Source organism: Suncus etruscus, chromosome 14, assembly GCF_024139225.1.
Source record: "Suncus etruscus isolate mSunEtr1 chromosome 14, mSunEtr1.pri.cur, whole genome shotgun sequence".
Classification (NCBI taxonomy): Eukaryota; Metazoa; Chordata; class Mammalia; order Eulipotyphla; family Soricidae; genus Suncus; species Suncus etruscus.
Window position 1 is genome coordinate 62331427 of NC_064861.1, and position 18435 is coordinate 62349861.

The window sequence follows — 18435 nt, forward strand, 5'->3', positions numbered from 1 at the left end:
AAGTTAGTCCTAGATGGAGAAGCAACAGTATCACCTGGGAATGAAGCCATGTGCTGGCAGTTTTGGGGCCATTCTATCCCCATTCCTGCACAAGGCTCCTTTGCTGCAATCTGTCCCTTGTGTTCCCATTTATTGAAGGAATTTATACCCTTCCTGCTCTGGTTAGCTTCAGCTTCTCAGTAATAGTAACTTAGGAAGTGTTTTAGTTTCTTTTGTTTATTTATGCTTTATGGCAACAAACTTGTGCTTAGGGGTCTTATGGTGGTATGGAGGAGCTCCTGGTGGTGCTTAGGGACTGTGAGGGGCTGTGGATTGAACCTCAGGCTTCTGTATTCAAAGCTTGGGCTCTGCTGCTTGAGTTATCTCTGATCCTTAATTTTTTGTGTGGGGAGGATAGCTCAGGGCAACAGAGATTACTACAGGGCGATTTCTCAGATTTCTCACTTCCTGAGCCTTTAAGGGGACTGGACTGATCGTTTTGTGTAGCTCTGTGGGTAAGGCCTTGAGCACCACGGGGTGTGCCCCCCCAAAAAAAATAAGTTCTAGTTAGACAAAGTAGTATAGAGTGGGGGTTGATGAGCACTTTTGGCCTGACTTTACAACTATCCCCAGTAGGGTAGTGGAGGTAAGAGTCTGTGTAGGTACAAATCTTTTTGGAAGAACAAAACTTGAGAGAATGAAGGTATGTATGATGCTCCCAGGAGAAGCCTTGTAGCTATTCCCTTGCTGTGGTCCTCTTCTGGGTTGGAAGTAGGGCACATACGCCTCAAGTTTGATTGTTCCCCAGGAACTGAAGAAATGGGCCTTGAAAGGAAAAGACTTTGGATTGGTGGGAATGGGGGAGTGGGGTGGTGATCACAGCAAAACTTGGTTGAGCCAGTTATTTCTCTTACTAATAAAAAAAAAAAAAGTAAATCTTTGACTGCCCTGCCTGCTGAAAATACAAACTCTTGAATGTTTTGGAGACCAAATTATGCCGATGTGCCAATAATGTTAGTTGAGCACCACTTAAAAATTGGAGTCAGAGAAATACTTCTCTGTTCTCTCTGGAGCCAGAACAGTGGCAGGGCACTTGAATTGCATGAGGCTGATCTGGGTTCGATTTTTCAGCATATGGTCCCCAGCCTTGCCAGGATTGATCCCTGAGACTAGAGCCAGGAGTAACTCCTGAGCATTGCCAGGTGTGGTCCAAAACCAAAAAACGAATATTGGAGTCTGTCTGACCCAAGAAAAGTCTCCCGTGTTCGAAGCTAGCCTTGGGCTCTATGCACACACCACGCAAAGCAAGAAGGTGCAAGAATGTTAAGACGGCAGAAAGTGCGGTTCTGCACCGGCTATCAGCCCATAGTTGGAACAACCTAACGGCCCGCCAAAACCCCAAGGAGAGGGGGTTTTGCGAATGGAAAGAGCCCAGGGGCCCAGCTCAGGGCGACGGCACTAAATCAGCCCCTATCGGCAGTTCGGCTTGGGCGGGGCCGGACTAGTTGGTCCGGGCGACAACCTCGCCCTGACCCTAGCTTGGCGCCAACCTCGGGTGTTCCAGAGCCTTCCGCTGGACCACAATTCTCAGGGGCTCGCCCCGGCACCCTCCCTCCTTAATTTAGCCTCACCTCGCGCGCTGCGGGCTGTGGCTGGGCCTTCGCGCGCGGCACGCCGGGAATTGTAGTTTTCTCTCTAAGCCTCCGAAGCCAGAAAGGCGGACTGTGGGACTACGTTTCCCAGAGTGCACCTGGGCGGCGAGGGGAAGGCAAGGGGGAAGGGACAGTCGCTCGCAGACCGCGCTGGGTTGCCGCCGCCGCTGCTACCGCCATCGAGCCAGCCCCTCGGGTGAGTGCCGGTCGGGGCTAGCGCGCCGGGGCCGGGGGCTGGTTCGCAGGAGCCGGGCTGCTTGGAGCCCTCGCTTGCGGGGTTCCCTGGGAGGCCCCTCCTCTGCTCCCCTCCGCCCCTGGCGGCCCCGAAGCCGCGCGGGGCCGGGGCCATGTGTCGCGCGCGGCTCCGCCTCCCGTCGGTCCTCCGAGGCGGCGGCCCGAGGGGACGCGGACAGACTTTGGGGCGGGTAGCCCGGCCGGCCGGCTTGCTCCTTGCCCGGGGTAGGTGCGGGGACCGCGCGGGACCCCCCGGATGGGGCTCTCCGGGCCCCGCCCCAGCTGGCCTGGTCCCGCCGGCCCGAGGCCCACAACGCTCGAGCGGGAGCGGGCAGGCGGGCGGGCGGACCCCCAAGTCTGGCGTGCTTGCTGTGCGGACCCGGCGGGGTCTGCACTGGGTAAGGGCGCCCATCTGCCGCAGCAGGGGCTTGGAACCTTCAAACTAAGATGTAGGTGAAGGCTTCCTTAACTTGTTTCACCAGCACGCCAGGCATGCGACCCAAACCCCCGCTTTGTGTTACCCTGGCATTATTGGTTGTGCATAGGAAGAGCTGGGTGAGGGAATCCAGAGGGGCTCCCCACCTGAGATTTAAGCCCTGCACAGCCTGGAAGGCATCTCTTTAGGCCTGAGGGATGAGACTACACTCCCTAGTACAACTTGTCTTCTTACTCCCTTAGTGATCTGGCCCCAGCAATGGGGGAGCGCAGGCCCTGTGAGCGGAGGGAAGCCAAGGAGGCGAGGTGGAGGTGGGATGTGTGAACCTCCAACTCTTTTTTTTTTTTTTTTTTTTTTGCCGTCTCTGGCTCACATCTGCCCCTGTTAGAGTCAGAGAACTAAGTGCACAGCAGAGGATGGTTCCAGAAAGAAGGGCGGTGTTGGAGTGACTAGAATGAGAGAAGTAGAATATGTATGTGCAGGCAATCCGGCGTTGCCAAGAAAGAAGCTGGACCGGAAGTTACTTTAAGAGGTGGTGAACATTTATTTGGAAGGGGAGGCTCTTGATTCACAGACTTGCGGCCTCCTCTGAATTTTGGGGAACAGATTTAGAGTTGGAGACTGCAGCAGAATCTGGCTGATTTCTCTTCCCAGCATCCAAGGCTACCTATGGACGGGCAATATTTGGGGCCATGATGTTGCCTTCTGGGGGCCTCGGAGGTCTGGGAGAAGGAGGCATGTATGCTGGAGAGCAAAGGTTCTCTGATGCATGAAGGCAACAGGGAAGACCATTGGAATTGGGGAAGAGACAACTTGCCAAGACTTGGTTGCTCTGACCTAATGCCACGCCACATCTTGCAGGGACAAAAGAAACATCTTGGGCTCTGCAGATTCACCGCAGCACTGAGCAAGATGCCAGGTCTCTTCGGAGAGTTTAGTTAAAACTGATAAATAGGCTGCCCTCCGTGTGTGTGTGTGTGTGTGTGTGTGTGTGTGTCTGTCTGTCTGTCTGTCTGTGTCTGAGTGTTTTGGGTCACGCCTGACAATGCTCAGGACTTAACTCCTGCCTCTGAACTGCACTCAAGAATCGTTCCTAGAAGGCTGGTGGGAACATACAGGTTGCTGGGGATTGAACCTGGGTTAGCCATATGCAAGGCAAATGCTCTACTTGCTGTTCTTTTGCTCTGGTCTATCTCTGGATATTTTTTTGTCCCATAAGTTTTGTCTGCTTTGTCAAGTCATTTTTCCTGGTCTTGGGCAGGCAAGGTTCATTCTATCCAGATTTTCTTAGCAGGTCCTGCTGTATCTGTATACTCAGTCTTCCTAATATCCACTCAACACTTCGGCAGACCAAGCCCGATTGCTTCAGCATGCTCAGGAGAGACATTTGACATTGGATGAGGATAACAAGTAGCAAACTACCCACCAGACACACATAGGCTCTGTATAGTGCTAGCTCTAAGTATTTGCTTCAGGATCTCTCTCTCTGGGTTGTTGGATCAGTTAATCATAGGACCCAGGTTACAGGGAGTTAGGTTTATGATGATGATTTGGTTTGCACATTCCAAGATTGACGGTAGGGCCACTGGAATTTTTTCAAGGAGAAACAAATACTGTACCTTCTTGAAAAGTATCCAGGGGCCGGAGAGATATCATGGAGGTAGGTTGTCAGCCTTGCATGCAGAATCCCGGCATCCTATATGGTCCCCGAGCCTGCTAGGATCGATTTCTGAGCATAGAGTCATGAGTAACCCCTGAGCGCTGCTGGGTGTGACTCAAAAAAACAGGAAAAAAAAAAAAAAAAAAGAAAAAAGAAAAGAAAAGCAAAGAAGAGTATCCAGAAGTTGGAAGAAGTAAACTTTCTCCCTCTGTAGTCTCTAGAAGTTATCTCTAACTTCTGTTTGTTTTTTTTTATGGATCAGCTGATCATTATTAGACAATGGCCCCAAAGTTCTTATACTTTCTGCAACTTGGTGGGCTATCTGAGCCCCAGATGAGAGGAGAACTTTGGCATGACAGCACAGTGGGTAGGGCGTTTTCTTTCGTTTTCTTTGTACATGGTCAACCTGGGTTCGATTCCTAGCATCCCATATAGTCCCCCGAGCCTGCCAGGAGTAACTCCTGTGCATGTTCAGTTGTGGGAAAGAAAAAAATAATAAAAACAGGTGCTAAGGGACCGGAGAGATAACATGGAGGTAAGGCATTTGCCTTGCATGTAGAAGGACAGTGGTTTGAATCCTGGCATCCCACATGGTCCCTCGAGCCTGCCTGGAGCAATTTCTGAGTCAAGCCAGGAGTAACCCCTGAGCGCTGCCAGGTGTGACCCAAAAACAAAAACAAAAAACCGGTGCTAAGCCGTTAGCACAGCAGGTAGGGTGTTTGCCTGGCATGCAACAAACCCAAGTTCAATCCCCGGCATCCCAAATGGTTCCTAACATAAAAAATAATTCCTGAACACAGAACCAGGAGTAACTCCTGAGCACAAAACGATAAAAAGGAAAAATATAAAAAACAAAAAGTAGTTCCTGGTCTGGAGAGAGAGATAGAGTAGGGCACTAGCTTTGCACATGGCCAGCCCGTGTTCAATCCTCTATATCTATATGGTTCCCTCAAGTACCACCAAAGTTTCTGAGTGCAAATTTAGGAGTAACCTCTGAGCATCTTGGCGGTAGCCTCCACCAAAACAAACAAACAAACAAGGTCTCATGGGCTGGGGTGATGTCTGATGCCACATGTCCTCCCCATCCCAGGCATTACTGAGTATAGCCTGGTTCCTGTGAGTATTGCACTGCCACATGGTAAGGAGTGGGCCTCTATAAATATGAGAGGGTCTAGAGAAATAGCTCAGTGGACAAAAGTGTATACTTTTGCTTGCAGCAGGTCTGGGTTCAGTTTTCTGCACCACATGGCTCTCCAAGCAATGCTGGGAGCAATCCCTGAGCAATGAACTGGAATAGCTCAAAGTATTGCCAACCATAACCTCAAAACAACAGAAATAGGAGGAGGGGCGGAAGAGGTTAAAGTCCTTGTCTTGCATGTAGCTAACCTGGGTTCAATCCTTGGCACCCCATGTGGTTTCCAGAGCACTGCAAGGATTGATCCTTGAGTGCAGAGCCAAGGATTAAGTCTTGAGAATTGCTGGGTGTGTCCCTTTACAAAGGAAAAAAAAACCCTAGGCCTTTTGTTTGTTTCATTTTTGTTTTGGGCCACACCTGGCAGTGTTCAGGCTGATTCCTGGCCTTGTACTCAGGAATCATTCCTGATGGGTTTGAAAACTCTAGGTCTGGGCCCGGAGAGATAGCACAGCGGTGTTTGCCTTGCAAGCAGCCGATCCAGGACCAAAGGTGGTTGGTTCGAATCCCGGTGTCCCATATGGTCCCCCGTGCCTGCCAGGAGCTATTTCTGAGCAGACAGCCAGGAGTAACCCCTGAGCACTGCCGGGTGTGGCCCAAAAACCAAAAAAAAAAAAAAAAAAAGAAAGAAAAAAAAGAAAGAAAGAAAACTCTAGGTCTTTTTTTTTTTTTTGTATGTGTGTGGCCCAAAAGCCAACAGGTATTTGTCAAATTTTAAATAAATAACAGCAGTAAGGCTTTTGCCTTGCACGCGGCCAACCCAGGACTGACAGTGGTTCGAATCCCGGCATCCAGTATGGTCCCCCGAGCCCGCCAGGGGTGATTTCTGAGTACAGAGCCAGAGTAAGTCCTGAGTGTCGCAGGTGTGACCCCCAAATTTTTTTAAATAAACATAAAAATTTCTATTTGAAACAGCAATGGCATGACTTGGTGACACTCAGTCCTCAGGGTAAGATTTCAGTTTTTCTTTGTTTTTTTTTTTTTTTTTTTTTTGGTTTTTGGGCCACACCCGGCGGTGTTCAGGGGTTACTCCTGGTTGTCTGCTCAGAAATAGCTCCTGGCAGGCACAGGGGACCATATGGAACACCGGGATTCGAACCAACCACCTTTGGTCCTGGATCGGCTGCTTGCAAGGCAAACACCGCTGTGCTATCTATCCGGCCCAGACTTCAGTTTTTCTTTGTTAACTTTGTAATTGGATCTAGAACTGGAAGATATGTCATCAGTTCTAGAATTCCTTTACCTAAAGATTGGTGTTGGATATTACTAATTTTTTAGGTTTGTGCCATACTTGGCAGTGCTCAGGGGTTGCTTCTGGTTCTGCATTCAGGAATCACTTCTGACATGCTTGAGGAAACGAATGGAATGAACTCCTGGAGATTGAACTGGGGTCAGCTGTATGCAAGGCAAACACCACTCACTTACTGTACTAACACTCCAGGCCCCGTTGGGCTCTTTCTGTGTGTCAGTCAGTCCCTGGACTGAGTCTGGAGGTAGAAAAATGAATTTGATGCAGTCCTGTATTCAGGAAAATGAGGTCATGGTAGTGAGGGACACAGTGATAATAATTGCTATTGTGCGCTGAAGGCTAAATTGAAGGACCCATGACCCTGAATGATTAGAACACCACAGAGGAAATGCTGTTAGTGAACTCACTCCTCCAATGCCTAACAAAAACTGTAGAACAAGATATCACCTGGATGGGGGGACCATTCTTCACGCAGTGTTATCTCTCCAAATGGCTGTGGCTATGGAAGCTGTTTGCATTTTTCTCTCCCCTTTTCCTTAGTGTCCCAGAGTTTTTGCTTGGAATTCTCTCAATATCTGCTAATCTCTCCAGAGGTTTGTTTTTGTTTTTAGCTCGGATTCCTTGCCTGGATTTAGTAGTTCAGCCACTTTGACTCTCTCATGATCACCTTTATACACCTGTTTAGTAGTTGCTATTAAAGTGGAATCTTTCAGAGTATTTTCTCTGAGTAAGAAAGAGGACCAAGGATGTAGTGTAGCAGCACTAGAGAGATAGTACAGGGTTTAAGGAATTTACCCTCATATGTGCCCCTGATTACTGCCAGATGTGGACCCAAAAAATAGGTGATAGAGCACATGACTTGGATTTGCGAGGATCTGGTTTTGCATTGCATGCCCTCCCCCCCAATAACTAGTGGATATGCCTTCTCCATCAAAATAAGATTTTTTTCTGGAGGGTATAGAGTGATAGCATAGTGGTAGGGCATTTGACTTTCATGATGCCGACCTGGGATGGACCTGCGTTCAATCCCTGGCATCCCATATGGTTCTTTGAGCCTGCCAGGGGTGATTTCTGAGTGCTGAGCCAGGAGTAACCCCTGAGCACCGCTGGGTGTGACCCAAAAACAAAAAAAATTATTTTTGTTGTGTTGATTTGGGGGCCATGCCTGGCAGTGCTTAGGGGTTACTCCTGACAGTTTTGGGGGACCATATGGGATGCCCTACCCACTGTGCTATTGCTCTGTCCCAAAATAGAATTTCTTTTGGAACCACAAAGTGCTCAGTAGTCAGTTACTCCTGGTGGTGCTCAAAGGGCCCTCTGGTGCTGGGAATCAAATCCAGACATCGTGCATGAAATGTTTGCACTCAGCCCATTAAGGTATGAGGTATATCTCCCTTCCCTTACAAATGAAAATAGAGGATCCCTTCTGAGATGGGAAGGAACAGTCTTTCTGGAGGGGTATGGTTTTATACTGTAGACTTAAAACTGAGCAGGAATTTCTGTGGTAATTACTTACCTCTCTTTCTCTTTATTTTTTTATTTTACTTTTTTTTTTTTTAGATTTTTGGGTCATACCCAGCGATGCTCAGGGGTTACTTTTGGCTCTGCACTCAAGAATTACTCTTGGCGGTGCTCTGGGGACCATTTGGAATTCTTGGGATTGAACATCAGTTAGCCTTGTGCAAGGCAAGCGCTCTACATACTGTACTATTGCTCTGACCCTCTGGGAATGATTTATTTTGGGGAGGGGTGAGATTTGGGCCATTCCCAGCAATGCTCACGGGTTGCTCCTGGCTCCGGCTTAGAAATCACTCCTGGCAGGCTCTGGACCATATGGGATGCTGCTTATGGAACCTGGGTCTGTCCAGGGTTGGATGTGTGCAAGTCAAACGTCCTGCCTGCCGCTGAGTTGTCGCTCTTGCCCCTATGGGAATGATTCCTTTTTTTTTGGGGGGGGGGCAATACCCGGTGATGCCCAGGGGTTAATTCAGAAATCGCTCCTGGCTTGGGGGACCATATGGGATACCAGGGATTGAATCTAGATTCGTCCTGGGTCAGCTGCATGCAAGGCAAACACCCTACCACTGTACCATTGGTTCAGCCCCTAGGAATGATTTCTAGTGGACGGTTTTTGGTTTCATTTTGAGTGTATTTTGCAGTTACTGAGTTTTTTGGTTTGTTTATATTTGGCCACATCAGGTGGTGCTCTGGACTTATTCCTGGCTCTGCCTTTTTTTTTGTTTTTTGTTTTTTGTTTTTTGGGCCACACCCGGTAATGCTCAGGGGTTACTCCTGGCTATGTGCTCAGAAGTTGCTCCTGGCTTGGGGGACCATATGGGACACCGGGGGATCGAACCTCGGTCCGTCCAAGGCTAGCGCAGGCAAGGCAGGCACCTTACCTTTAGCGCCACCGCCCGGCCCCGGCTCTGCCTTATTGAGATCACGCCTGGTGGGCTTAAGGGAACTTATGGGTGCCAGAATGGAACTTGGGTCAGCTGCATGTAGGGTGGGCTAAGGGATCTCTCTTGGTGAGTTGCTGTTGTTTTCTGTTATTTGAACCACCGACCTTCTGCATGCAAGGCAAAATGCCTTATCTCCATGCTATCTCTCCGGCCCCATTTGAAGATGTTTTCTTTTTTTTTTTTTTTTTTGTTGGGCCACACCTGGCAGTGCTCAGGGGTCACTCCTGGCTGTCTGCTCAGAAATAGCTCCTGGCAGGCACGGGGGACCATATGGGACACTGGGATTTGAACCAACCACCTTTGGTCCTGGATCGGCTGCTTTCAAGGCAAACACCGCTGTGCTATCTCTCCGGGCCCTGAAGATGTTTTCTATGTTTGATACAACCTTTGAGCTAACTGACCCTTCCCCACTGAGATTTTGTGGTTCTCTTTTTTTTTTTTTTTTTTTTGGTTTTTGGGTCACACCCGGCAGTGCTCAGGGATTACCCTGGCTGTCTGCTCAGAAATAGCTCCTGGCAGGCACGGGGGACCATATGGGACACCGGGATTCGAACCAACCACCTTTGGTCCTGGATCGGCTGCTTGCAAGGCAAACACCGCTGTGCTATCTCTCCGGGCCCTCTTTTTTTTTTTTTTTTTTGTTTTTGGGCCACACCCGTTTGACGCTCAAGGGTTACTCCTGGCTATGTGCTCAGAAATCGCCCCTGGCTTGGGGGGACCATATGGGACGCTGGGGGATCGAACCGCGGTCCTTCCTTGGCTAGCGCTTGCAAGGCAGACACCTTACCTCCAGCGCCACCTACCCGGCCCTTGGTTCTCTTTTTTTTTTTTTTTTTTTTTGGTTTTTGGGCCACACCTGGCATTGCTCAGGGGTTACTCCTGGCTGTCTGCTCAGAAATAGCTCCTGGCAGACACGGGGGACCATATGGGACACCGGGATTTGAACCAACCACCTTTGGTTCTGGATCGGCTGCTTGCAAGGCAAACACCGCTGTGCTATCTCTCCGGGCCCAATTTTGTGGTTCTCTTGTGGTGTTTGTTTGCCTCAGATCCACATGATAGGAACATTTGGTCAGCACTCGAAACCTAACTGTCTCTTAGAAAGTATCTCTTGGAGGCCAGAGAGATAACACAGAAGTAGGGTGTTTGCCTTGCACGCAGCGAGCCAGGACAGATGGTGGTTCGAATCCCGGCATCCTATCATGGTCCCCTGTGCCTGCCAGGGCGACTTCTGATCGCAGAGCCAGGAGTAACCCTTGAGCACCACCGGATGTGACCCAAAAACAATAACAAAAAACAAACACAAAAGTATCTTTTGTTTAAATCTAACTATGACTGGGGAACTGTGTTATGGCTAGAGAAAAAGACCTAAATGGAGGTGGTCCTGACCCAAGGCTTCCAAAGCAGATTGAAGGAAAGGCTAATACCAAAAACCTCTCACTCTCTGAGTCTTCCTCTTTTTATTTGTTGCTATCACTTGCTCTGCGCCATCTCTGGAGCTTCTCAGTTGGAGAAGGGGCTTCTCTGTAGCAAAACCCCATGAGGTGCTTTTCCAGGGTGCCTTAGAATTATAAGACTCTTTGCCTTTATGAACTGGAGAAATGGTATTCTGGAATTGTTTATTTTTTTTGGAAGGGGGGGGCATACCTGGTTACGCTCAGGGGTTACTCCTGGCTATGTGCTCAGAAATTTCTCCTGGCTTGGAGGACCCTATGGGACGCCGGGGAATCGAACTGTGGTCTGTCTAGGCTAGCGCTGGCAAGACAGATGCTTTACTGCTTGGGCCACTGCTCCGGCCCCGTTTATTATTTTTATTTTGTTTTATGGGTCACACCCGGCAGTGCTCAGGGGTTACTTCTGGCTCTATGCTCAGAAATAGCTCCTGTCAGGCTCAGGGGACCATATAGGATGCCGGAATTCAAACCATGCATGCATGCAAGGCAAATGCCTTACCTCCTGCTATCTCTCTTTGTTTATTCTTTTTTTTTTTTTTTTTTTTTGGTTTTTGGGCCACACCCGGCGATGCTCAGGGGTTACTCCTGGCTGTCTGCTCAGAAATAGCTCCTGGCAGGCACGGGGGACCGTATGGGACACCGGGATTCGAACCAACCACCTTTGGTCCTGGATCGGCTGCTTGCAAGGCAAACACCGCTGTGCTATCTCTCCGGGCCTTTGTTTATTCTTTTAACTAGGTTTTCTTGTCCATACTGGCAGTGCTCAGGAGCTAGTTCTTTCTCAGTGCTCAGGAGTACTTTCTGGCTGTGCTCAGGGGACCATATGGGGCTGGGAATTCAAATGTCAGCCACATGTTGGGCAAGCACTTCCTATTCTGTCTTTCCTGTCCCAATTCTGGAGTTTTTATTTATTTTTTAATTTTTTATTAATATATTTATTTAAGCACCATGATTACAAACATGTTTGTAGTTGGGTTTCCATCATAAAAAAGTACACATACCCCCACCTGTGCAACTTTTCCACCATCAATGCCCTCCATCTCCCTCCTCCCCCACTCCCTGCCTGTCTATTTCTCTCACTCACTACCATTATCATGATAGTTGTTGGTGTAATTTCTCTAACTGCATTCACCAGTCTTTGTGGTAAGCTTCATATCATGGGCTGGTCCTTTCAAGCCTCATATCTACTGTCTCTGTGTATCATTACCATATTATTTATTTTTCTTAAATACTACAGATGAGTGAGACTGTTCTGTGTCTCTCTCCCTCTGACTCATTTCACTCAGCATAATAGTTTCTATGTCCATTCAGTTCCATCTATGTCCACATAGCCAGGAGTAACCCCTGAGCATCACTGGGTGTGGCCCAAAAACCAAAAAAAAAAAAAAAAAAGGAAAAGGAAAAATAAAACACCTGATACATGTATATCAGATGAGGACAACCCGTGTTGCAATAAAAATGCAACTTGATAGCTCCAGTTCTGGAGTTTATTAGTCTCAAATAGAATCATTGGAGGCATGTATATGACCAGGGTGTGTATGTGAGTCCATATGTGGTGGCAGGAATTGGAAAGAGAAGGGGGTGGAAAGGGGAAAAAGAGGAGAGAAGAGGGCGTCTGCCATGCTGGCGCTAGCTATCCTAGGACGGACCTCGGTTCAGTCCCTGCATCCCATATGGTCCCCAAGCCAGGAGCGATTTCTGAGCACATAGCCAGGAGTAACCCCTGAGTGTCACCGGGTGTGGCCCTAAAAACACACACACACACACACACACACACACACACACAAAGGGAGGAGAGAAGAAAGTGTGTGTTGTGTGTCCATATTCGGTTTCAGGTGGTGAGGAAGGATTATACTATATCTGGCCTCACACATTTCTTAAATTGCTGTTTACATTTCTCTAGTTGTGGAACATAAACATGTGGTCTCTGGGGCTTAAGTTGGACACACAAATTGTGGTTGTGCTTGCTTAGGGTCATTGTTCTCACATGTACTGGGGGTTCTCACAGAATTTTTTATGCTCATGGGTTACTCCTGGCTTTGCACTCAGAAATCGCTCCTGGCTTTGGGGACCATATGGGACGCCAGGGGATCGAACCTCAGTCTGTCCTAAGTTAGCGCACGTAAGGCAAACGCCTACTGCTTGCACCACTGCTCCAGCCCCAACGGTCATATCTTTTTTGTGGTGCAGTTGGAAATTACTTTGTGGCACCAGAAATCAGACAGTAGCATTGCCAGGATTGCCCTTGAATGTGTCACACTGAGGAGGTAAACACTTGACCATGAACTTAAAGGGCTGGCACTGTTAAGCCACTGAGCTATTTCTAGAATACTAGAATTGGGGCTGAAGTGGTGGCACAAGTGGTAGGGCGTTTGTTAACCAAGGATGGTCACGGTTCCATCCCCTGGCGTCCCATATGGTCCCCCAAGCCAGGAGTGTCACTGGGTGTGGCCCAAAAACCAAAAGAGAAAAAAATAGAATACTAGAATTCTTTCCTAACCTTTTGGAATCTGGGTTTCTTTAAGAAATTAATTATGGGCCCGGAGAGATAGCACAGCGGCGTTTGCCTTGCAAGCAGCCAATCTAGGACCTAAGGTGGTTGGTTCGAATCCCGGTGTCCCATATGGTCCCCCGTGCCTGCCAGGAGCTATTTCTGAGCAGACAGCCAGGAGTAACCCCTGAGCACCGCCAGGTGTGACCCAAAAACAAAAAAAAAAACAAAAAAAAATTTTAATTATGAATTATGGGGGCTGGAGAGATAGCATGGAGGTAGGGCTTTGCATGCAGAAAGACTGTGGTTCTAATCCCGGCATCCCATATGGTCTCCCGAGCCTGCCAGGAGTGATTTCTGAACGTAGAGCCAGGAATAAACCCTGAGTGCTGCCAGGTGTGACTCAAAAACCAAAAACTAAAAAAAAAAAAAAAAAAAAAAAAAAAGGAAATCAATTATGGGGGACTGGAGAGATAGTATAGAATTGAGACACATGCCTTGCATAGCCAGGTGTAACCCTGGAGACCTGTGCGCCCCTGGGGTAGTAAGAATTAAAAATTACAGACTGAGGGCCTGGAGAGATAGCACAGCGGCGTTCGTTTGCCTTGCAAGCAGCCGATCCAGGACCAAAGGTGGTTGGTTCGAATCCCAGTGTCCCATATGGTCCCCCGTGCCTGCCAGGAGCTATTTCTGAGCAGACAGCCAGGAGTAACCCCTGAGCACTGCCGGGTGTGGCCCAAAATCCAAAAAATACAAAAAAGAATTACAGACTGAGAATAGTCATCACCCCTGGGCCTCCTAAGTACCACTTAGGAAGCAAGCCCCAAAAGAAGAAAAGAAACCAGTTATGGGGCTGGAGAGATGGTACAGGGGTTAAGATACTTGTCTTGCATTTGGCCATATCTGTTTAGATATCTGGTACTGCATGGTCCCCTGAGTATAGCCAGGTACAGTCCCTAAGCACAGAGCCAGGATTATCTCTCTAAGCTCCACCTGGTGTGGTCCAATCTTTCTCCATCCCCGAAAAGAAAAGAAAACCAATTATTAGGTTGGAGGCTCAAAGGTGAAGAGACCTCTTCATACATCAAAGGTTTGATTCTGTCCCTAGTACCAGAACAAAAGGGAGAAGAGAAACCTATTACCTAAACCTATCCTCCACAAAATGATGGTAATCAATCAGAAACAGCTTTACCATTGTGAGGCTCAAAGGGCATAGCAAAAAGCTGGCATATAGGAAGTGTTCTCTCCACCATGACACTAGAAATAGTATATTTACCTCCTCTTTTTGGAGGGCCCCACACCTAACAGTGTTCAGTCTTACTCATTGTTCTGTGCTCAGGGATTTCTCCAGGCAGATCTTAGGGGACTACTTTCAGTGCTAAAGATCAAACCTGGGCCGGCCATGTGCAAATCAACCCAGTGTACTATCTCTAGTCCTGCTCTATGTTATTTTAGTTATGCTGGTAATAACTTCTTTGCCTAAATTGCAGTGTTTATCATGTGAACATATTTATGTGAGCATGTGTAGGACTTGATTTTAGCTGTAGTGACATGCATCCTCTGAGAGGGGGTTGGAATATATCCTGGTGGATATGGTGAAGGTCCTTCTGTACTGAAAGATGGGTGAGAGGGGAGCAGGCTGAGACCAGGCCTTAGTTTCAGTTTTGCAGCTGGTGGGGGCAGACCCAGCAGTGCTAGGAGGAATCTTTTGGTTTTGGGAATTAAACTCAGGACTTCCACATGCAAGGCCTTATCACTGAACCATCTCCCCAGCAACAGGCTTCTCAGATGTGCCTGTGCACAGGTGACCAGGACTGGGGAGTGAGCGCATGGGTTAGACCCACCTTCTAGTTGCCACATGCCAGAGAGAAAGACGGTTGGTGAGAAAGCATTGTTTTCTGATGTTTGGACTGCATGTGGGTAAAGAGGAAGTCAGTCACTTGGCCATTTAAATTCAGTGGTCTTTGTGCAGGGTTCACTTGTCTTCCAGAGGACTCAACTCAGCTTGGCTTCCTACTTGTTTGTTTGTAGACTTAATCAACATATTGCTCTTGAGGCCTGGTCCAGGCACCAAGGCAACAGGTGCAGATAAACATCTCTAAATGTGATGGTGACACATGCTAAGAAATCTCTAAGTCCAGGTGGTGACACAAACTAAGAAAACAATGGATGAAATGAGTAATTGAACAGCAACTTTAGACTGTGTTCAGGATATTCAGGATGAAGAGTTGACATTTGAGCTGACACATAGGTAACAAGGATGCAGACATATGTGATGATCCAAAGAGAAGTGATCCAAGTAGCAGATTCAGTAGTTGCAAAGCTTTTGGAGAGAAAAGGCTCAGGGTGCCCACATAGACTGCAGGGGAGCAGAGGTGAGAGTGGCAGGAGTTGAGGTTAGCCAACCCTGAGGAAAGGTCACCTGCTACTTGAGAATGGGGAGGAAGTCATGGTGGGCTAGAGTTTAGGATACACTGCTGCAACCCTTGGACCATTGTTTTGTTTTGGGACCATACCAAGTGGTGCTCAGGGCTTATTCCTAGCTGTACACCAGGATCACTCCTGGTGGGCTTTAGGAATCATATAGGGTGCTAGGGATCAAAATCATGTTGACTGCAAGGCTAATGTACTACTAATGTACCTGCTGTACTATTGCTCTGGCCCCTAGAAGACCTTTTTTTGGGGGTGTCACACTCAGCGGCTCTTGGGTGTTACTCCTGGTTCTACACTCAGAAATCTCTCCTGGCAGGCACTGGGGACCATATGGGATGCTGGGATTCGAACCATCAGTCCTGGATCAGCTGCCAAGGCAAATGCCCAATGGCTGTGCTGTCTCTCTGGCCCTAGAGGGCTTTTTTTTTGACCACAGCTGTTAATGCTCAGAGATTACTCCTAGCTATGCACTCAGAAATCACTCCCTGGCCTGGGGGACCATATGGGACAATGAACCTAGATTTGTCCTGTGTCAGCCTTGTGTAAGGCAAATACTCTACCATTGTGCTATCACCCCAGCCCCAAGAGGTTTTTTTTTGGGGGGGGGGGGTTACTCCTTGCTGTACACTCAGATTGCTCCTGGCAGGCCGGGGGGACCGTACGGGATGCTGGGATTTGAGCCACTGTCCTTCTGCATACAAGGCAAAGGCCCTACCTCCATGCGATCTCTCTGCCCCCTTTTTTTTTTTTTTTTTTTTTTTTTTGGTTTTTGGGTCACACCAGTGCTCAGGGGTTACTCCTGGCTCTATGCTCAGAAATCGCCCTTGTCCAGGATTCGAACCACTGTCCTTCTACATGCAAGGCAAACACCTTATCTCCATGCTATCTCTCTGGTCCCCTTTTATTTTGGGTGGGGGTCACACCTGGCTCTATGCACAGAAATTGCCCTTGGCAGGCACAGGGAACCATATGGGATGCCAGGATTCGAACCACCGTCCTTCTGCATGAAAGGCAAAAGCCTTACCTCCATGCTATCTAGCCAGCCCCTTATTTATTTTTGTTTGTTTTTGTTATCTGGTTTTTGGATCACACCCGGCAGTGCTCAGGGGTTACTCCTGGCTCTATGCTCAGAAATCACCCTTGGCAGGCACAGGAGGGGACCATATGGGATCCTGGGATTCGGACCACTGTCCTTCTGCATGCAAGGCAAACAACACCTTACCTCCATGCTATCTCTCCAGCCCACCTTTGTTTGTTTGTTTTAAGGGAGGTGGTGCTCAGGGTTTTCTCCTTGCTCTCTGCTCAGGGATCACTCAGGAGTTCAGGAGACCATAATGTGCTGTCTGGAATTGCAAGTCCAGAACTAAGCCATTTTTTCTCTCTTCGGCCCAATAGGCTTCTTGCAGCATCTTTCTTTTGGGTTGTATCCTACTTCATTCCCCCTTTGTCAGCTTAGCATCCATCTGTGTTCTGGACACACTTTAAGCCCTAGTTGCCTGGTAACCCCTCTTAGTGCCTGCACTTCAGGGCTGTGTGGGTCTGGCAAATAGGTCAGAATGTAGTGGCCTCATTTGCAGCTGCCTGAGTTCTAGGACCCCACTAGGGCCTTCCCTCAGGCCTTGGTGGCAGTTTCTCATACATGGGAGCATCCTGTGTATCATCAATCTGGTACTTGCAAGCCCCACCTCCTTCACACCCTGACCCTGTCTGGAACCTGGTCTCACCAGCTGGGTCAGGAAAGCTTGACTTCATATTGGCAAAATGATAGAATGGAATTGTGACTTTGAAGACTGGGGAGAGCTGTGAGGTCAGCTCCCATGAAATTCCTATATGGGTTTGGAGTAGATATCTGCCTTTGCTTCAGACCTGTCCTATTCATATGCAGCTTTTTCACTGGTGTGGTCTAATCATATCTGTCCCCAGAGCACCTGTCTCTTGGAGTCATCACCCTGGAGTCTCTCATCCCTGATTTCATCTAGTGCCCCATCTATTAGGCTCGTGACTTTGAACAACTTAACTCCCCTGTTGAGCTTCATTTTGCTTGGTTCTAACTGAATCCTGAATCACTGGGTGTGAGGAACAAATACATATAATGCCCTCAGCTCATTTCTGTTCCCCATTCTCATCTATGAACATGAGATGAATGTTCAATGAACAAGCTGTCATCAGCTTCAGCCACACTGCTATGTCAAATGTTGTCCCTGGAAATGACCCAAAATTGAGGATGAAAATGAAGTCTTGCTGGTACCTAAATGGGATCTCTTAGACTAGGGTTTTTGGATTTTTGCTTTTTGGCTGTGCAGGGGTTTGAATCTAGAACCTTACAAAAGTAAGGCAAGTGTTCTACCACCACTAAGTCATACTCTGGATCCAGGCTGGAAGTTTTATGAATTTTTGTTTAGTTTGTTCTTTTATTTTTAGTTTTGGGGCCAAACCTGGTGGTGCCCGGGCTGTACTTAGAAGATGTCTGGGATCAAACTGGATTGACCACATGCAAGGCAGATACCCTCTGTACTATCACTTCAGTTCCTAAACTCTCTCTCTCTTTTTTTTTTGCAAGAGGAATGGACTAGGACCATACCTAGCAAGCTCAGGGATCATTTCTGTTTTGGGGCTTGGGAGACCACAGTGGTGCTAGGGATTGAATTGGGGTGAGCTGTATGTACAAGGGAATGAGGTGGGGGACATCCATGTATGCTCTCAGGGAGCAATACTGGAAGGTTTGGAGAAATCAGGAATTGAACCCCAGTTGCCCACATACCTACCCACTGTACTATCTATCTCTCAGGCCCCAAGGCAATTATTACCTTAATTCCTTGAATTATCTTCTCTGGCCTCTGGCTATTTCATTTCATTTATTTATTGGTTTTGGTTTGGGAGTCACACTCATTAGTTCTCAGGGGTTACTCTTGACAGGCTCAGGGGATCACGTGGGATGCTAGGGATCAAACCCGGATCTGCCTTATACAAGGCAGGCACCCTATTCCTGTGCTATTGCTCTGGCCTCTATTTTATGGGGGGCCGGAGCCTGTGACTGAACCTTCATGGGTTCAACTTGAAATTCTTTGGAAGTTTGAGGCCATTCTTTTCTCAGCAAATTGGAGGTCAGCACAGATGTCCAGGCTCCATTCTAGGGTTTTTGCATTCACAGAAACCCTAAGGGGCAATCAGAGCTACTGATTGCCTGGGGAAA

The 18435-nt window shown here is 48.2% G+C and overlaps 1 protein-coding gene across 1 annotated transcript in view; it reads left to right on the top strand.

Annotated features, from left to right (window-relative positions):
- The first annotated feature begins 1735 nt into the window (after positions 1–1735).
- NUTF2 (nuclear transport factor 2) overlaps positions 1736–18435 on the top strand; it is a 28338-nt gene continuing 11638 nt past the window's right edge. Inside the window, exon 1 of the mRNA XM_049786480.1 lies at positions 1736–1827. The gene's annotated coding sequence lies outside the window, so the exon portion shown is untranslated. The remainder of the gene's footprint in view (positions 1828–18435) is intronic.